Below are 15,753 nucleotides of genomic sequence, written 5' to 3' on the forward strand. Positions count from 1 at the left end.
TCATGAAGATGTCATCATCAATAAATCTGTTTTTACACACACACACACACACACACACACACACACACACACACACACACACACACACACACACACACACACACACACACTCGAATCTAATCTAAGCCGCACCTGAAAAATGAGACTCGAAATCAAGGAAAAAAATTGTCCCGAATCTAAGCCGCACATGAAATTTGAGACTCTAAATTCAAGGGGAGAGAAAAGTTTTAGGCCGCACCTCCAGATTGAAACACAGTTGGTCTACTGTAATATGAGACACAATTTAGGTAGAATAAATGACGATACAGCTACAGTAGTTTGGTTCGGGTCGCAAGCTTAGCAGCTAAGCTTTACCAGGTAGCCATTGCTATGCGTCAGGCGTGCTTCGTCTGGTTTGAATCGGTTGCTTATTTTTCTTTGATCTGATACGTGCCGTTCTCTTTGTTATAGGTGTTTATGTCACTCTAGGCTGAAAACGCATTACTGTACTGTGTCATGCATTGTTTGCCGCATTCTGATAAGTGTTTACAACCTGTCGCTGCTCGCGGCATGGCTTGCTTTTGTGCGCGCTACCGCCGCTTACAATAAAATAAAAAGAGAGGAATTGTCTCATTAGTGAAACAATAACAAGAGACTGCTATTTGTTGTTACTTACACTGCTGCTTTCTTTGATAATGATCAACAAGAACCAAATGATAGACTGCATATGATAGATGTGCTGAATGAGAGTTTAGCTAAAAATTTTCTCCGTTTGAAAATCTTTGCAGACGCCTCTTTTGTACATTACATTCTGCATGGAAATTAGAGTCATCTTAGATTTAAAAATGTAGTCAATTGCCGTGCTTCATTTCTGATTGTATCACTATTAGGCATAAGAATAATACGAATATAAACATGACATGATTGTATATTCTTCTGCATTTGCTGCTGTCTCACACTAGTTTCTTAGGTTATTACACAGACAGGATTTAAATGAGATAGCAGCAAACACGAAAGAATACATGGCAAAATGTTTATATTCATATTATTCTTACGTTGAAGAGAATGCTGCATGTGATTCACAATTCATAAAAGATCCAATTAGCAACCATCTCTTCTCACAGGTAGGAAAAAATTCAGAACCCAGAGTTGGCCGTATTGACAAACATCACAAATAGTCATGCCAGTCGGATTTTTGTAGTACATTGAAATGCTGCTACATTCGAAGATGAACAACACGGAATTTCTATTTACTTCGTTGGATAATGTATGAAAATGCAGTGGTCGAAACTCGGGGCAGAGAAAAAAGCTCGTCTTACACCTATTTTTGCCTGTGTAGTGCTACATATATTCGACGGCAGAAGATAGTTGTGGCGGCACCTACCAACATTTTTCAGAACTTCCGCTTACTTTGCACTCGATTCTAAGCTGCAGGTGTTTTTTTTGGATTACAAAAATTTGGCAGTTAATTGTTTTCCACTCATCGCACATACCATATATTTTTAATGATGTCACTCCGTTTTATTGATTCTGTGGCAAAGATATATTGTGGATCATAAGCTTAACTATTTTACAATTGTTTTAACAAACCTATTTTACTTCTGCTGTTTGGTCTTTGTACATTTGTTTTTAATTTGCCAGCCCTATGGAAGACACTACCATCTAAATTCTTATTTTGACATTGGTTTACCAATGATATAAGCCTATTTCTCTTCTGAAGATGACAGTTTAAACTGTCAAAACTGGTAACGTTAACCAAATAAAGTTTTTCCTGTGTAGCTGATGACTGAGTTTTTATCTTTTATTTGACCTGCTAGGGGTTCTCAGGTAACTGGCCTGCAATAGTGGCTCCATTCCTGCTGTAGTGCCAGATGCTTCCGACATTCATATATTGATCATTCATTTACGTATCTGGCAAGGTTACTAAATTGGTGTGTAGAGCTAGTATCTATGTGACCAGTGCAGGGTAGTCCAGGGCAGACGTAGCTGGGAGTTGGGCAGTGATATGACAGAAGGCTCCTGGAAGACATCTGAGGCCATCAGTGGGAATGGTGCTGGAGCTAGAGCTTCTTAGATAGATCTGGACACTTTTGGGTGTGGAGGTATCCCTGCAGGATGCAGCGGGTGTGGTGATTCAGTTGCCGGTAGAGCCACATTGATGCACATTGGCACATCCCGCAACACAGGATGGAAGGAATGACCAGGTAGCCATTGTTCAGGACCCAGGAGTTGAAAAGTCTACAATGTGACTGCAATGGCAGAAAAAGTGAACCCACAGGACCCACACTGGGCACCCATGTAGAACAAAATGGCCACATATGCTTCAAAGATGGACAGAGGAGATCCAGAGAAATCCTGGTTCATAAGTATCCTGTGAGGACATCATGAAGAAACTCTGCCTTGCTTCAAGCATCAAAGGGTGTAGACCTCTAAGAAGCTACAAAAGTGTTTAGTGCTGAAGACAATTCTGCAGTTGCACCTTATAGGTGCAAATAAACCATTCTGCCAGCTCATTTGAGGATTTATGGAAAGGAGGTGTGGTCAAAAGATGAATACCATTGAGAGTGTAAAACTGTCAGAATTCAGCCACTGTGACTTGGGGATTGTTGTCAGTCACTAGCAAGCAGGGTGCACCGTTTATTGCAAAGATCCACTGCAAGACTCCCATTATGGCTGTTGTTGTCAGCTGGAGGCAGCCGACATAAATGAAGTGGGAGGGGTTGACAATAATTAACCATGTGGACCCTGTAAGTGGCCTAAAAAGTTGGCATGAACTCAGTCCCACAACCATTGTGATATTGACCATGGGGAGAATGAGTGAGGTGGATCTGGTTGCAAAATCATCTTCCACACAAGGCCATGCTAGTTGCTTACCACTAGAAATACCCCATTTGGATCGATGCATGAGCTGAAGCACCTAGAAAATTGCAGAGACAATGGTACACTGCACAACACTGCTTGTCATATTCTGTAAGCAGCACCATACCTCCTTGCCAAACATGAAGCTGGTACCACTGATTTTTTTATATATAAAAGAGAGAGAGAGAGAGAGAGAGAGAGAGAGAGAGCAAGAGAGCAAAGGCCAGGTGCATCCGCATTGCAGAGCTTGGGAGACCATCCTAACTGGATGTATTGGAGGGTTCATTGGAGAAGTGGGTCTCATCAAGATGCTGTAGCAACATCCCAGGAACACATAGAGAACTCATCAACAATTGCTCCAGCTGGTTGTATAACTGAAGGTAAACTATTTCTTGCCAGTTAAATTCAGAACTCATACCTGGAAAGCAAGATAGCACATCTGCACTACAGAGCTGAGCAGATGTGCAGTACCACATGGAATATTGTAAATTTGCCAAATAAAGAGCCCAACAAAGAATAAAATGCACAAAATACTCTGGAAGTTTAACTTTGGGTCCAAAAAGTTACACAGACAGTTTGTGGTCAGTGACAAAATGAAATTTGAGACCATATAAAAAAATGCAAAATTTACTGTTGCTAGAAATGTTTGCCAATAGTCCTTTTATAGTCTGAGAGTAATGCTCTTGAGCTGAAGTAAGTTATCATGATTGACCTCTCCATTCCATCATCTGATACTCGTATGTGAGACAGAACCACTCTGACACTGTGTGGGGAGCCATCTGTGGCCATCATCAGTGGCAAGTGGGGCTGTTAAGTCATAAGGCAGGGTGTTAATTGGAGGGCAGATTCTAACGTAAGAAAATCCTGATTGTACTTTTCAGACCATTAGAGAACTTCTTTTTTATGGAGGCAGTTATGCAGGTGGGTCATGGAGGCTGCCTGGAGAATAAATTGGTCATAGTAGTACACTCCTCCCAGAAATACTTGAAGATCCTTAACAGACTGAGGTGCAGGCATATTCCAAATAGCCTGTACATAGCATATGGCCTACAAAAACCAAATACAGATTGCGAAAACATTTCTCTATTGTGTGATCCATTATCAGAACATCATCAAAGTGACTCACACACACCTCTGCAAAACTGTGGGTGCACTAGCCATGGGGTGGAGGGGCGGGGGGGGGGGGGGCACCTGTTACATTGATCAGTCTGAACAGAGAAACCGAAAGCTTCTGTGAGTCCTAGCTAGAAGGCAATTAAAAATACATTTTTGCAAAGTCAATTTTGGAGAATAGCTTATCTCCTGAAAGTTTAGTAAACAGCTGACCCAAACCAAGTAACGGATAAGAATTCATGACCACCTGAGAATTAATGGTTTGCTTGAAGGCTCCAAGCAACTGGAAAGTCCCAGCTGTCCTGAGCTCTATTAATGATGAATCCCACTGACTGTAGCAGGTGGGAGACAAAACTTGTTGTTATTCAAATTTATTGACTTCAATCTTAATCTGATTCTTAACAGCCAATGGAATAGGGGAGGCTTTGCAAAAATCTTGAATTTGCTGTTGGTTTTAAGACAACATGAGACTGGAAGTCAACTGCTTCCCCCAGACCAGGTTAAAAAAAGGCACATATTGCATGTGAAATGTATCAGTGTTGGCACAAGATACTGAAAAGCTGAGGCACATATGATGTATGATGTAAAGAAAGTCTAAAAGCAGAATATGCAATGACACCAAATATAGTCTCGACGAACGAATCTGCCAAAACAAAGAAAGACAATGATTCATATACCTGATTAAAACTGACCATTATTTGCACACAACTCCAAAGAGGCACTTCATGGTGGATGTATGCCCACAAGTTTGGTTACTCTGTACCGAGCAAGTGAGTGACCAAACTAAAGTACACAGACTGGTTAATGACTGGGATTGATGTGCCAGTACTGAAAAGAAAGGTCACTGGAATGTTTTATACTGTTGCATGTAACAAAATTTTGTGCAGTGTTAATACCTAACCACTGCTGGAAATGTTATTAATTTTCATCAGTTGGGGCAACTGCTTTGTGTTCACCACACTTCAGCATATTTCCACAATGTGACCTTTACATAAACCCTTGTAATACTTATCATGTAGAAGGCAAGGAAGAACAGTCCACCCAACCGGAAAACCATGTGTTTGTGTCAGGAAAGATACCTATCACTAGTCCATAATTGTAGAGAACATTACTGGATGGCCACCATGAAATGGAACCTCTTTACCATTTTAAAGTCTCTTTACAGAAATGTGGTGCTCTGAATCACCATGGCTCTGAGCAGTTTTGGAAATGTCGAAGACAATAAAAAAAAATTGTTGCTCCACTTGTATTTCAAATATGCATACGTTTCACAGCACATCAGCCAGGAAAGGCTCATATTGTCTTCAAGCTTGTTATGCATTCCTTGTTGTCCGGGCTAAGCGACTCACTACATCACAAATTAAATGTTACATGTATTATTTACCAAATGCACATGTGAATTTATATTTTTTACTCACCCCAGCAATTCCTCAATCCTAACTGCATAATTTAAAGCATCTGACTTGTGATGTAAAAATTCTAGCCTTGCTGCTACCTCACGCATTTTGTTGGAAATGTACTCCAACAAAAAAGCTAATACATCAGACTGTGGTAACTCCAGCAGGTCAAACAATGGAGCTAAGTTTGACCAAGAAATATTACTGCGCTTTTGTAGACAGCAACAGGTCCATTGATAATCTGGACATTTGACATCAATTGCTTGAAAATGCAGTGTGAAATATTTTTTGACATACTTATTTGTCTTCATGATCCTCATTAAATGGCTGAAATACCAGGGTGGTTGGCAGCACTTGTTGATGCTGCTGCTACTCGCAGTGCACTTTTAGCCATTGTTTCTTCGAACTAGTTAAGCATTTGAGTAAGTCCCGATGCTGTTGTTTTTGGTTTAGCTGTTGCTGCTATTGTTCCTGTGCTTATGTTAAGTACTTGATCAAGTTGTGGTGCTGCTCTTGCTACAGCTTAAGAACTGTGGTGCCCATGGTAACACATGTTGAAGGAAAATTGCAACCTTCTCATTGCCAATCTTGTAACACTCATTTTAAGCCACAACCTTAATTAACATAAATAAGCAAATAACTAATTAGTCCATGAATGAAGCAGAAACTGTTCATGAAAGAATCTTCATCAGGGTCACAATAGAAACTATTTGGAGGTTACTTCAAAGTAGAAGGTTAAATTGCAGCATGAACAGCTGGTTAACATGTATTTTGTAAGCAAAATTCTATGTAGGCAAGAGCTGCTGCTAACCACAAGTTCAAGAGTTACTGCATTAAACACACAGTACACTACTGGCACTGTGTAGCCCAGTTGTAGAGACAGTTGAATATCAGTTAAATGAGACAGAGACCACTAGTGGTTGAACTTTTATTCTGCCTACTTCACATGGTTATGTGACTAAGGTCAGTCACAGTGGCATTGTAGGCAGCCTCACTAGATGTATGTGATGTTACATATATTGATCAATCATTTGTACATTTGGTAAGCTTACTAAAGCAATAGTGTGAAAACGACTTTCTAAAGCAGTAGTGTGAAGAAGATAGATATGTCTGGTCACATTAAATGTTTTGTTGATTGGTAGCCCAGATTTTGTACTCCTTCCTAACATCACTGAAGCACCTTCTTTGTATATGTCACATTTATTTTATTTATGTATTTTCCATGAGACAGTTTTCTAGTAAATATAAAGTTTCACTGTCATATTTGTGGTAGGCCATCTTCTTTCTACACCCTAGTGCCATAAGGTTTATTTTGTCATCTTTTTCTGTGCTTTGTACATATAATTTTCCCTATATATTTTCATCTAATCACTGAACTGTGTGCAATCACTGAACTTCATGTAATCAGTAAACAATAGATCTAGATACCCCAAGCAGATATATGGCTGAGATAATAACTGCACCAACTAACACAGTACATAGGTCAACATGACCCCAAGACAGTGACAGCTGTACTGATAGACTAGAATGCTTCAAAAGATATTTAATATAAACAGAAGACAAAGTCATCATGCTAGAGATAAGTCAGAAAATAACCTCCAAAAATGAGGCCATATAGCGAGGATGTTCATATTATTTTGTCCAACCCTGTGGAAAAATAAATATGGAGAATTATTGTGTTCTTGTACATCTGCTGTTGTGACGTTTCTACTGTGGTAATTACAGATCAGTGGAATGCTCAAGTTTATATAAAAATATGCAAAACGTAAATCTGAAGAGATATTTCCAGTTGTCTATTTATAAACAAGCATTATAGCATAATTTAATTTACTTTGTTGTATATACTCTTTGGATAGTGTCAGTTTTAATTAATTTATCTTTTAACTTCAAAGTAGTGCAACTAAAAATGTGATTGTGATCCTTGTAAACTGTTAACTTCGCACTTATCTGTGTAGCATTTGTTTCACTTGCCTTCTCTTACTTCCGAACCACAATCCTAATTTCTTTTCTTTTGTTCTGTTATAGATGCGATCCCCATGTAGTTCATGGAAGTGCTTTATAATTTCTCTTGTACTTTCTTGAATCATTTTGTTGTTGGGAGTGAATGTAAATTTCTGTTCCAATTCTTATAAATTCTTTTTTACTGCTGTCTGCCTGTCAAGAATACTTCCAAATTTCTTACTGTCTTCTTTTAATGAAAATGACTGAGTGTATTATAAAGTACACTGTGGCACATTTGTTGAGAGTTTCCAATTTTTACTTACAAAATGGCGGGGAAGTATTATGCCGGAAAGCATCTAAGGATCTCATACCAAGGGGCAGACAATACAAGAAGAAAATAAAACTAAAGAAATCAAACAGTGGAAAATCCAGGATAGAATGTAACAATATTATGAAAAGAAAAGTTGCCACTAACCATACAGCACAGATGCTGAGTCGCTCATAGGCATGACAAAAATACTGTCACAAATAGAGCTTTTGGCTCATAAGGCCTTCGTCAAAAATAGATTACGGACACAGACATGCACACTCATGTAAATGCAAGTCATCTAGTTTTGATGAAGACCTTACTGGCCAAAAGCTACATTTGTGACAGTCTTTTTGTTGTGCCTATTTGCGACTCAGAATCTCCACTAAATGATGAGTGGCAACTTTTGTTTCCATAATATTGTTAATAATAAAGAAAATTACATGCTCATAATTGTTGAGGAGTGAGTACCTGTTGAATAATAAGTGGTGAGAAAATAGTCACCAAATAGAGGGAAGACATTGAGGGACTGAAACTAGAAACATAGGTCAGATAAAAACTAGAGATCAACAACAGAAGGAAAGAAGAGATTTGTGACAGAGAAGAAGCAGCCAAAGAAAAAGACAATGTAAAAAGTGTGACACAAAATGAGGAACTAAGTAAATGTGTTGAGATGGGATGATGACGACACAAAGTGGGACATAAAAAGGAAAAGGGGAAGCACGAGAAATGGATATGTGATTCAGAAAGGAAAGTATCTCATTTAAAACTGAATAGCACTGATTTTAAAATAAAGAGATTTATCTGTTCTATTGTCAATAAAGGTCACATATCTATTAAACTCCACTGATGTTTATAATCAATATTTAAAGGTTAACAATTCTAAAACCTACAGAAGAAAAAGTCACTGAAGCATCAATACAGTGTAACAGACAATTATTAACAGAAGAATCACAGACCATAAATGAGATATTATGTTGCATAAAGCTAAAAAAAATGCTTGAAACTATATATTTTATCACCCAGAGTACTTAGAGAATTAATTTCCCAAAACATGAGTTGTTTTATGAAATGTTCGTTACATATTCCTCATGAAAATGCAATTGTGGAGTTTCAATGGAGTGACTGAAATGCAGCAAAATGAAGGAATGGAACAGCTCATGGCAAAGATCTGGCTAATGCAATCACTGTGACTTGTGCAGTGCAGATACACTAAAAATGATATAGCATGTTCACATGTTACCCTTGTCAAGTGCACATACTGCTTCATACTCTACATTTTAAACACTTTATTCAAACTCCACATTTGTACTTCGATGACAAATAAGGGAAGAACATACACCAACTCAATAATTTCTATTTTGGGTTATGTGACTCAGTAAACACTGCATGTGTTGTTTCAAGCATATGTTTAGCTTTCTGACAAATAATACCTCATTTATGACTTGTAAATCTACTAGTCATAATTGTCTGTTACAATGTGTTGCTTTTTCGGTGACTTATGCTTCTATATTTATTAGAATTGTTAACATTCAAACATTGATTGTACACAAATGCAGAGTTTAACAGATAAATTACCTTGACGGGTAAACTCTGTATTTAAAAATCATTCTTATTCTATTTTAGTTGCTCAAGCTGAAAAAAAAAATTGAGAAGAGAGATGATTAATCTAAGTTGGACTTATGCTTGGTGGAAGTAGAGGATACACTGCTGGGCAATTTCCCCTCATGAACCATGGACCTTGCCGTTGGTGGGGAGGCTTGTGTGCCTCAGCGATACAGATAGCCGTACCGTAGGTGCAACCACAATGGAGGGGTATCTGTTGAGAGGCCAGACAAACATGTGGTTCCTGAAGAGGGGCAGCAGCCTTTTCAGTAGTTGCAAGGGCAACAGTCTGGATGATTGACTGATCTGGCCTTGTAACACTAACCAAAACGGCCTTGCTGTGCTGGTACTGCGAACGGCTGAAAGCAAGGGGAAACTACAGCCGTAATTTTTCCCGAGGGCATGCAGCTTTAGTGTATGGTTAAATGATGATGACGTCCTCTTGGGTAAAATATTCCGGAGGTAAAATAGTCTCCCATTCGGATCTCCGGGCGGGGACTACTCAAGAGGATGTCGTTATCAGGAGAAAGAAAACTGGCGTTCTACGGATCGGAGCGTGGAATGTCAGATCCCTTAATCGGGCAGGTAGATTAGAAAATTTAAAAAGGGAAATGGATAGGTTAAAGTTAGATGTAGTGGGAATTAGTGAAATTCGGTGGAAGGAGGAACAAGACTTCTTGTCAGGTGACTATAGGGTTATAAACACAAAATCAAACAGGGGTAATGCAGGAGTAGGTTTAATAATGAATAGGAAAATAGGAATGCGGGTAAGCTACTACAAACAGCATAGTGAACGCATTATTGTGGCCAAGATAAATATGAAGCCCATGCCTACTACAGCAGTACAAGTTTATATGCCAACTAGCTCTGCAGATGATGAAGAAATTGAAGAAATGTATGATGAAATAAAAGAAATTATTCAGATTGTGAAGTGAGACGAAAATTTAATAGTCATGGGTGACTGGAATTCGGCAGTAGGAAAAGGGAGAGAAGGAAACATAGTAGGTGAATATGGATTGGGGGTAAGAAAAGAAAGAGTAAGCCGCCTGGTAGAATTTTGCACAGAGCACAACTTAATCATAACTGACACTTGGTTCGAGAATCATGAAAGAAGGTTGTATACATGGAAGAAGCCTGGAGATTCTGACAGGTTTCAGATAGATTATATAATGGTAAGACAGAGATTTAGGAACCAGGTTTTAAACTGTAGACATTTCCAGGGGCAAATGTGGATTCTGACCACAATCTCTTGGTTATGACCTGTAGATTAAAACTGAAGAAACTGCAAAAAGGTGGGAATTTAAGGAGATGGAACCTGAATAAACTGACTGAGCCAGAGGTTGTACAGAGTTTCAGGGAGAGCATAAGGGAACAAGTGACAGGAATGGGGGAAAGAAATACAGTAGAAGAAGAATGGGTAGCTTTGAGGGATGAAGTAGTGAAGGCAGCAGTGGATCAAGTAGGTAAAAAGACAAGGGCTAGTAGAAATCCTTGGGTGACAGAAGAAATACTGAATTTAATTGATGAAAGGAGAAAATATAAAAATGCAGTAAATGAAGCAGTCAGAAAGGAATACAAACGTCTCAAAAATGAGATTGACAGGAAGTGCAAAATGGCTAAGCAGGCATGGCTAGAGGACAAATGTAAGGATGTAGAGGCTTATCTCACTAGGGGTAAGATAGATACTGGCTACAGGAAAATTAAAGAGACCTTTGCAGAGAAGAGAACCACTTGTATGAATATCAAGAGCTCAGATGGAAACCCAGTTCTAAGCAAAGAAGGGAAAGCAGGAAGGTGGAAGGAGTAAATAGAGGGTCTATACAAGGGCGATGTACTTGAGGATGATATTATGGAAATGGAAGAGGATGTAGATGAAGATAAAATGGGAGATATGATACTGTGTGAAGAGTTTGACAGAGCACTGAAAGACCTGAGTCAAAACAAGGCCCCCGGAGTAGACAACATTCCATTAGAACTACTGACAGCCTTGGGAGAGCCAGTCCTGATGAAACTCTACCATCTGGTGAGCAAGATGTATGAAACAGGTGAAATACCCTCAGACTTCAAGAAGAATATAATAATTCCAATCCCAAAGAAAGCAGGTGTTAACAAATGTGAAAATTACCGAACTATCAGTTTAATAAGTCACGGCTGCAAAATACTAATGCGGATTCTTTACAGACGAATGGAAAAACTAGTAGAAGCTGACCTCGGGGAAGATCAGTTTGGATTCCGTAGAAATGTTGGGACACGTGAGGCAATACTGACCTTACGACTTATCTTAGAAGCTAGATTAAGGAAAGGCAAACCTACGTTTCTAGAATTTGTTGACTTAGAGAAAGCTTTTGAAAATGTTGACTGGAATACGCTCTTTCAAATTCTAAAGGTGTCAGGGGTAAAATACAGTGAGCGAAAGGCTATTTACAATTCGTACGGAAACCAGATGGCAGTTGTAAGAGGTGATGGACATGAAAGGGAAGCAGTGGTTGGGAAGGGAGTAAGACAGGGTTGTAGCCTCTCCCCGATGTTATTCAATCTGTATATTGAGCAAGCAGTGAAGTAAACAAAAGAAAAATTCGGAGTAGGTATTAAAATTCATGGAGAAGAAATAAAAACTTTGAGGTTCACCGATGACATTGTATTTCTGTCAGAGACAGCAAAGGACTTGGAAGAGCAGTTGAATGGAATGTACAGTGTCTTGAAAGGAGGATATAAGATGAACATCAACAAAAGCAAAATGAGGATAATGGAATGTAGTCGAATTAAGTCAGGTGATGCTGAGGGAATTAGATTAGAAAATGAGACACATAAAGTAGTAAAGGAGTTTTGCTATTTGGGGAGCAAAATAACTGATGATGGTAGAAGTAGAGAGGATATCAAATGTACACTGGCAATGGCAAGGAAAGCATTTCTGAAGAAGAGAAATTTGTTAACATCGAGTATAGATTTAAGTGTCAGGAAGTCATTTCTGAAAGTATTTGTATGGAGTGTAGCCATGTATGGAAGTGAAACATGGACGATAACTAGTTTGGACAAGAAGAGAATAGAAGCTTTCAAAATGTGGTGCTACAGAAGAATGCTGAAGATTAGATGGGTAGATCACGTAACTAATGAGGAAGTACTGAATAGGATTGGGGAGAAGAGAAGTTTGTGGCACAAATTGACTAGAAGAAGGGATCAGTTGGTAGGACATTTGTTGAGGCATCAAGGGATCACCAATTTAGTATTGGAGGGCAGTATGGAGGGTAAAAATCGTAGAGGGAGACCAAGAGATGAATACACTAAGCAGATACGGAAGGATGTAGGTTGCAGTAGGTACTGGGAGATGAAGCAGCTTGCACATGATAGAGTAGCATGGAGAGCTGCATCAAACCAGTCTCAGGACTGAAGACCACAACAACAACAACAAGGATTTAATGACCCAATTATTTTTACCACTATTGGAGCTATATGGTGAATCGTTACCATTACTCTCACCATTGTTAATATACATTTCTGTTCAAGTGAGTAGTCAGATATTCTCCATTCCTAATGTGAGGAAGGGCAACGGGTTGAGGGGTGATACAGAAAAAAATGTGATGGAGTTTTGAAGAGTTTCTAATGAGGAAGAGGTTGCCAGAACCAAAGAATGTGAAAGGGAAATGTTTCACAATTTCACAATCCAGAGAAGTTTTTTATTGTAAGGAGGATTTATATGGCATAATTTACGAAGCAGCCACTGAAATTAAACACATTGTGCTGTGCAAAGTACCCCTAACAAAGTAGCCCTTGGACACATTGTTATTTATTTGTTTACTTATTGTCCATGTACTCTACCTGGTATTTTCTAGCTGAGAGCATTGTACATATCATACAGTTTTATATACAAACAGGTTTTACAGCATACTGTAATATGTACAGAAGCTGGTCAAAAATACAGAAGTGCCAAAAACAGATCACATTATCGTGCCTAAAATGGCGTAGAAAGCCCACTGGCGTTCAAAATGCCTTCCAGTCATCTGAGAATGGATGAATACAGGGTTATATAGTTTTCAAGGGAATCTTATACCATTCTTCCTTCAAAGCAGTAGGAAGTTCAGTTCACAATAATAGAGGTAGATAGTGACCATGCATCCTTCTCTCCAAAGTTGACCATAAATACTCAACAGTAGTGAGGTAGGGTGACTGTGGTGCCCAGGGGAGATGGGACATCCTCATCCTCACAAAACCAGTCCTGGCTGATGTGAGCTGTGTGAACGAAAGGACTTGATCAACCAAAATTGTCACATAATTTTCAGCAGTTATGTGACCTTGCAGAGTAGCCACAGGGCCTATGGAATACTGTGATATGGTTGCTCAAATCATCACCAAATCCCCACCATGTTTTGTTCTTGAGATGTAAGCTCAGCCAGACATTGAAAACAGTGCGAAACAAGACTCATATGACCAAACAACAATCTTCGATTATTCCATAGTCCAGGTTTTATGGTTTCAGGACTATGTCTCCCTGTTGCAGATATTTGAATCCCTGGTGAGTGGTTTTGGAATTACAGTTCACCTTCCTATTCCTTGCTTATAGAGCTCCTGTTGTGTTGTTTTGATGCTGACAGGATTCATGAGTATGACATTCAGTTCTGCAGTGACTTTTGCAGCTGTCATCCTATTATTTTTTGTCACAGTCCTCTTCAATGACCATTTGTCACAATCATGTAACATAAACTACCACCTGTGTTGTGACTTAGCAGATGATGTTTATCCACTTTCCCTGTATGCAGTATTGACCTTTAGTACAGTGCCTCTTGAGAAACCAAACACTTTGGCTATCTTGGTTACAGAAGCAGGCACCGTATGAGCACCAACAATTTGTCCTTATTCAAAATCACCTAGCTCTGGCATAACGCACCCACAGCTACACAGAACACTGTTCTAACCATGACTGTCACTTCTAATGTACTGAGGACATTGCAGAGTTTCATTTGTTATAAGAAACAATAGCACAACCTGCAGATTTGGCTAGTCTCTGCAATGTGTTTCTCGTGGTGCTTTCATATTTTTGTCCAACACTTGTGTGTTATAATTGCATTTGATTTAATAAGATATTGGTACTAATTACAGTTATTGTAAAAATATAGTTACACTCAAATACAGAATCATATTCTCAAAACATAAAACAGGGCTTAATTGTTGAATATTTTCCATTTGAATACTTCCTTTACCGAGCTATGTAGTTTACTTCTGCCTTCTTCCTTGGTCCACTCATTCTCAGTTTGAGGTTTCATTGCCTTACTTAGAATTTTTAGCTCATTAATATCGGATCATCATATATGTCCTTATGAGGACACACACTCTCTCTCTCTCCCTCCCTCTCTCTCTCTCTCTCTCTCTCTCTCTCTCTCTCTCTCTCTCTCTCCTTCATAGATGATAGAAAAGAACTGCTGTGTGAGTATAGGTTCACTGCAAATAGTCCTGAAAACCTGCTCATCCACAACAAAATCTGCTGTTTGGAAATTAAGGTGGTCTCTAAACTTATCTTTTTTAAATCGAGAACTCCAGAAATCTCACTTGAAACCAATTTTTTGAATGAAAGACAAGGGAAACATCAGTTTTTAGTATATGAACATTCTAATGCATATAGTAAAGAGCTCATTTCTTAGTTTAAACAATGGAAAATCCTGGATGGAATAACAACAATTGGAAATGATAGATTGCTACTCACTACATAGAGGAAACGTTGAGTCACAGCAGGCACAACGAAAAAAAAAAAATGTTTTATTTATTCAGGTATTGGACTATATTCTTTATCAGAAGAGAGAATAGTAACAAAGGAAACTAACAGAGAATAGTAACAAAAAGACTTAGTCCAATAGCTACATGCAAACAGCATGCTTCTTCGTTGTGCCTGTCTGCAGCTCAGTGCCGCCTCTATCTGCTGAGAAGCAACCTATTTTTTCCAGTTGATTTTGTTTCTTAGTTTATTTTATTTGTTGTCTCAGATCTTCAGTGCCAGAGGGAGAGAAAAAACATTTAGTGTTTGTTTCTTACAGCTTTTATGTTTTCCTTCCATTTTCTTTCATCTTTTTCCTTTTAAATCATCAGGTTTATAACTAGTCCATTAAAATTCTTAATTACAGTTATACTTTATATGTTCAAATATTGAATAATAAAGTCATGAAACATTGATTACCTTAATATTTCCATAGACATTTTCACTACTTTTTTCCAGTCCTGATTTTCATTCATTTCAGATTTTAATTTCCATCGCGTAATGTAAAAAGTAATGGGTGAATAATGAACAATATAGGCTATAATGTTTCATGTTCTGCATTCACTATTCACCTGTAACATGTAAATCTTTCCCGTAAATTGTTATTAGTGGAAATACTTTATATTTTTGTATGAATATGAAGAACATCAATTAATATGTAGTAACCCAGTCTACCACATTGGCTATGCCATATTCATGTGACATGTCACTCATGATTATGTACCTTACAGCCTGAGGATAATTGTTTGCAAGTGAACAGTCAAAAACATAATTTTTGTAACTAGGCTGTTTTGTCCTTATAATGACTA

General features: G+C 38.4%; 1 protein-coding gene across 1 annotated transcript in view; it reads left to right on the forward strand.

Moving 5' to 3' along the window:
* Positions 1–15,753, forward strand: part of LOC124774919 (transient receptor potential cation channel subfamily A member 1) — a 208,005-nt gene that overhangs the window by 107,420 nt on the left and 84,832 nt on the right. The window lies entirely within an intron of this gene.

This window comes from Schistocerca piceifrons, chromosome 1, assembly GCF_021461385.2.
Source record: "Schistocerca piceifrons isolate TAMUIC-IGC-003096 chromosome 1, iqSchPice1.1, whole genome shotgun sequence".
NCBI lineage: Eukaryota > Metazoa > Arthropoda > Insecta > Orthoptera > Acrididae > Schistocerca > Schistocerca piceifrons.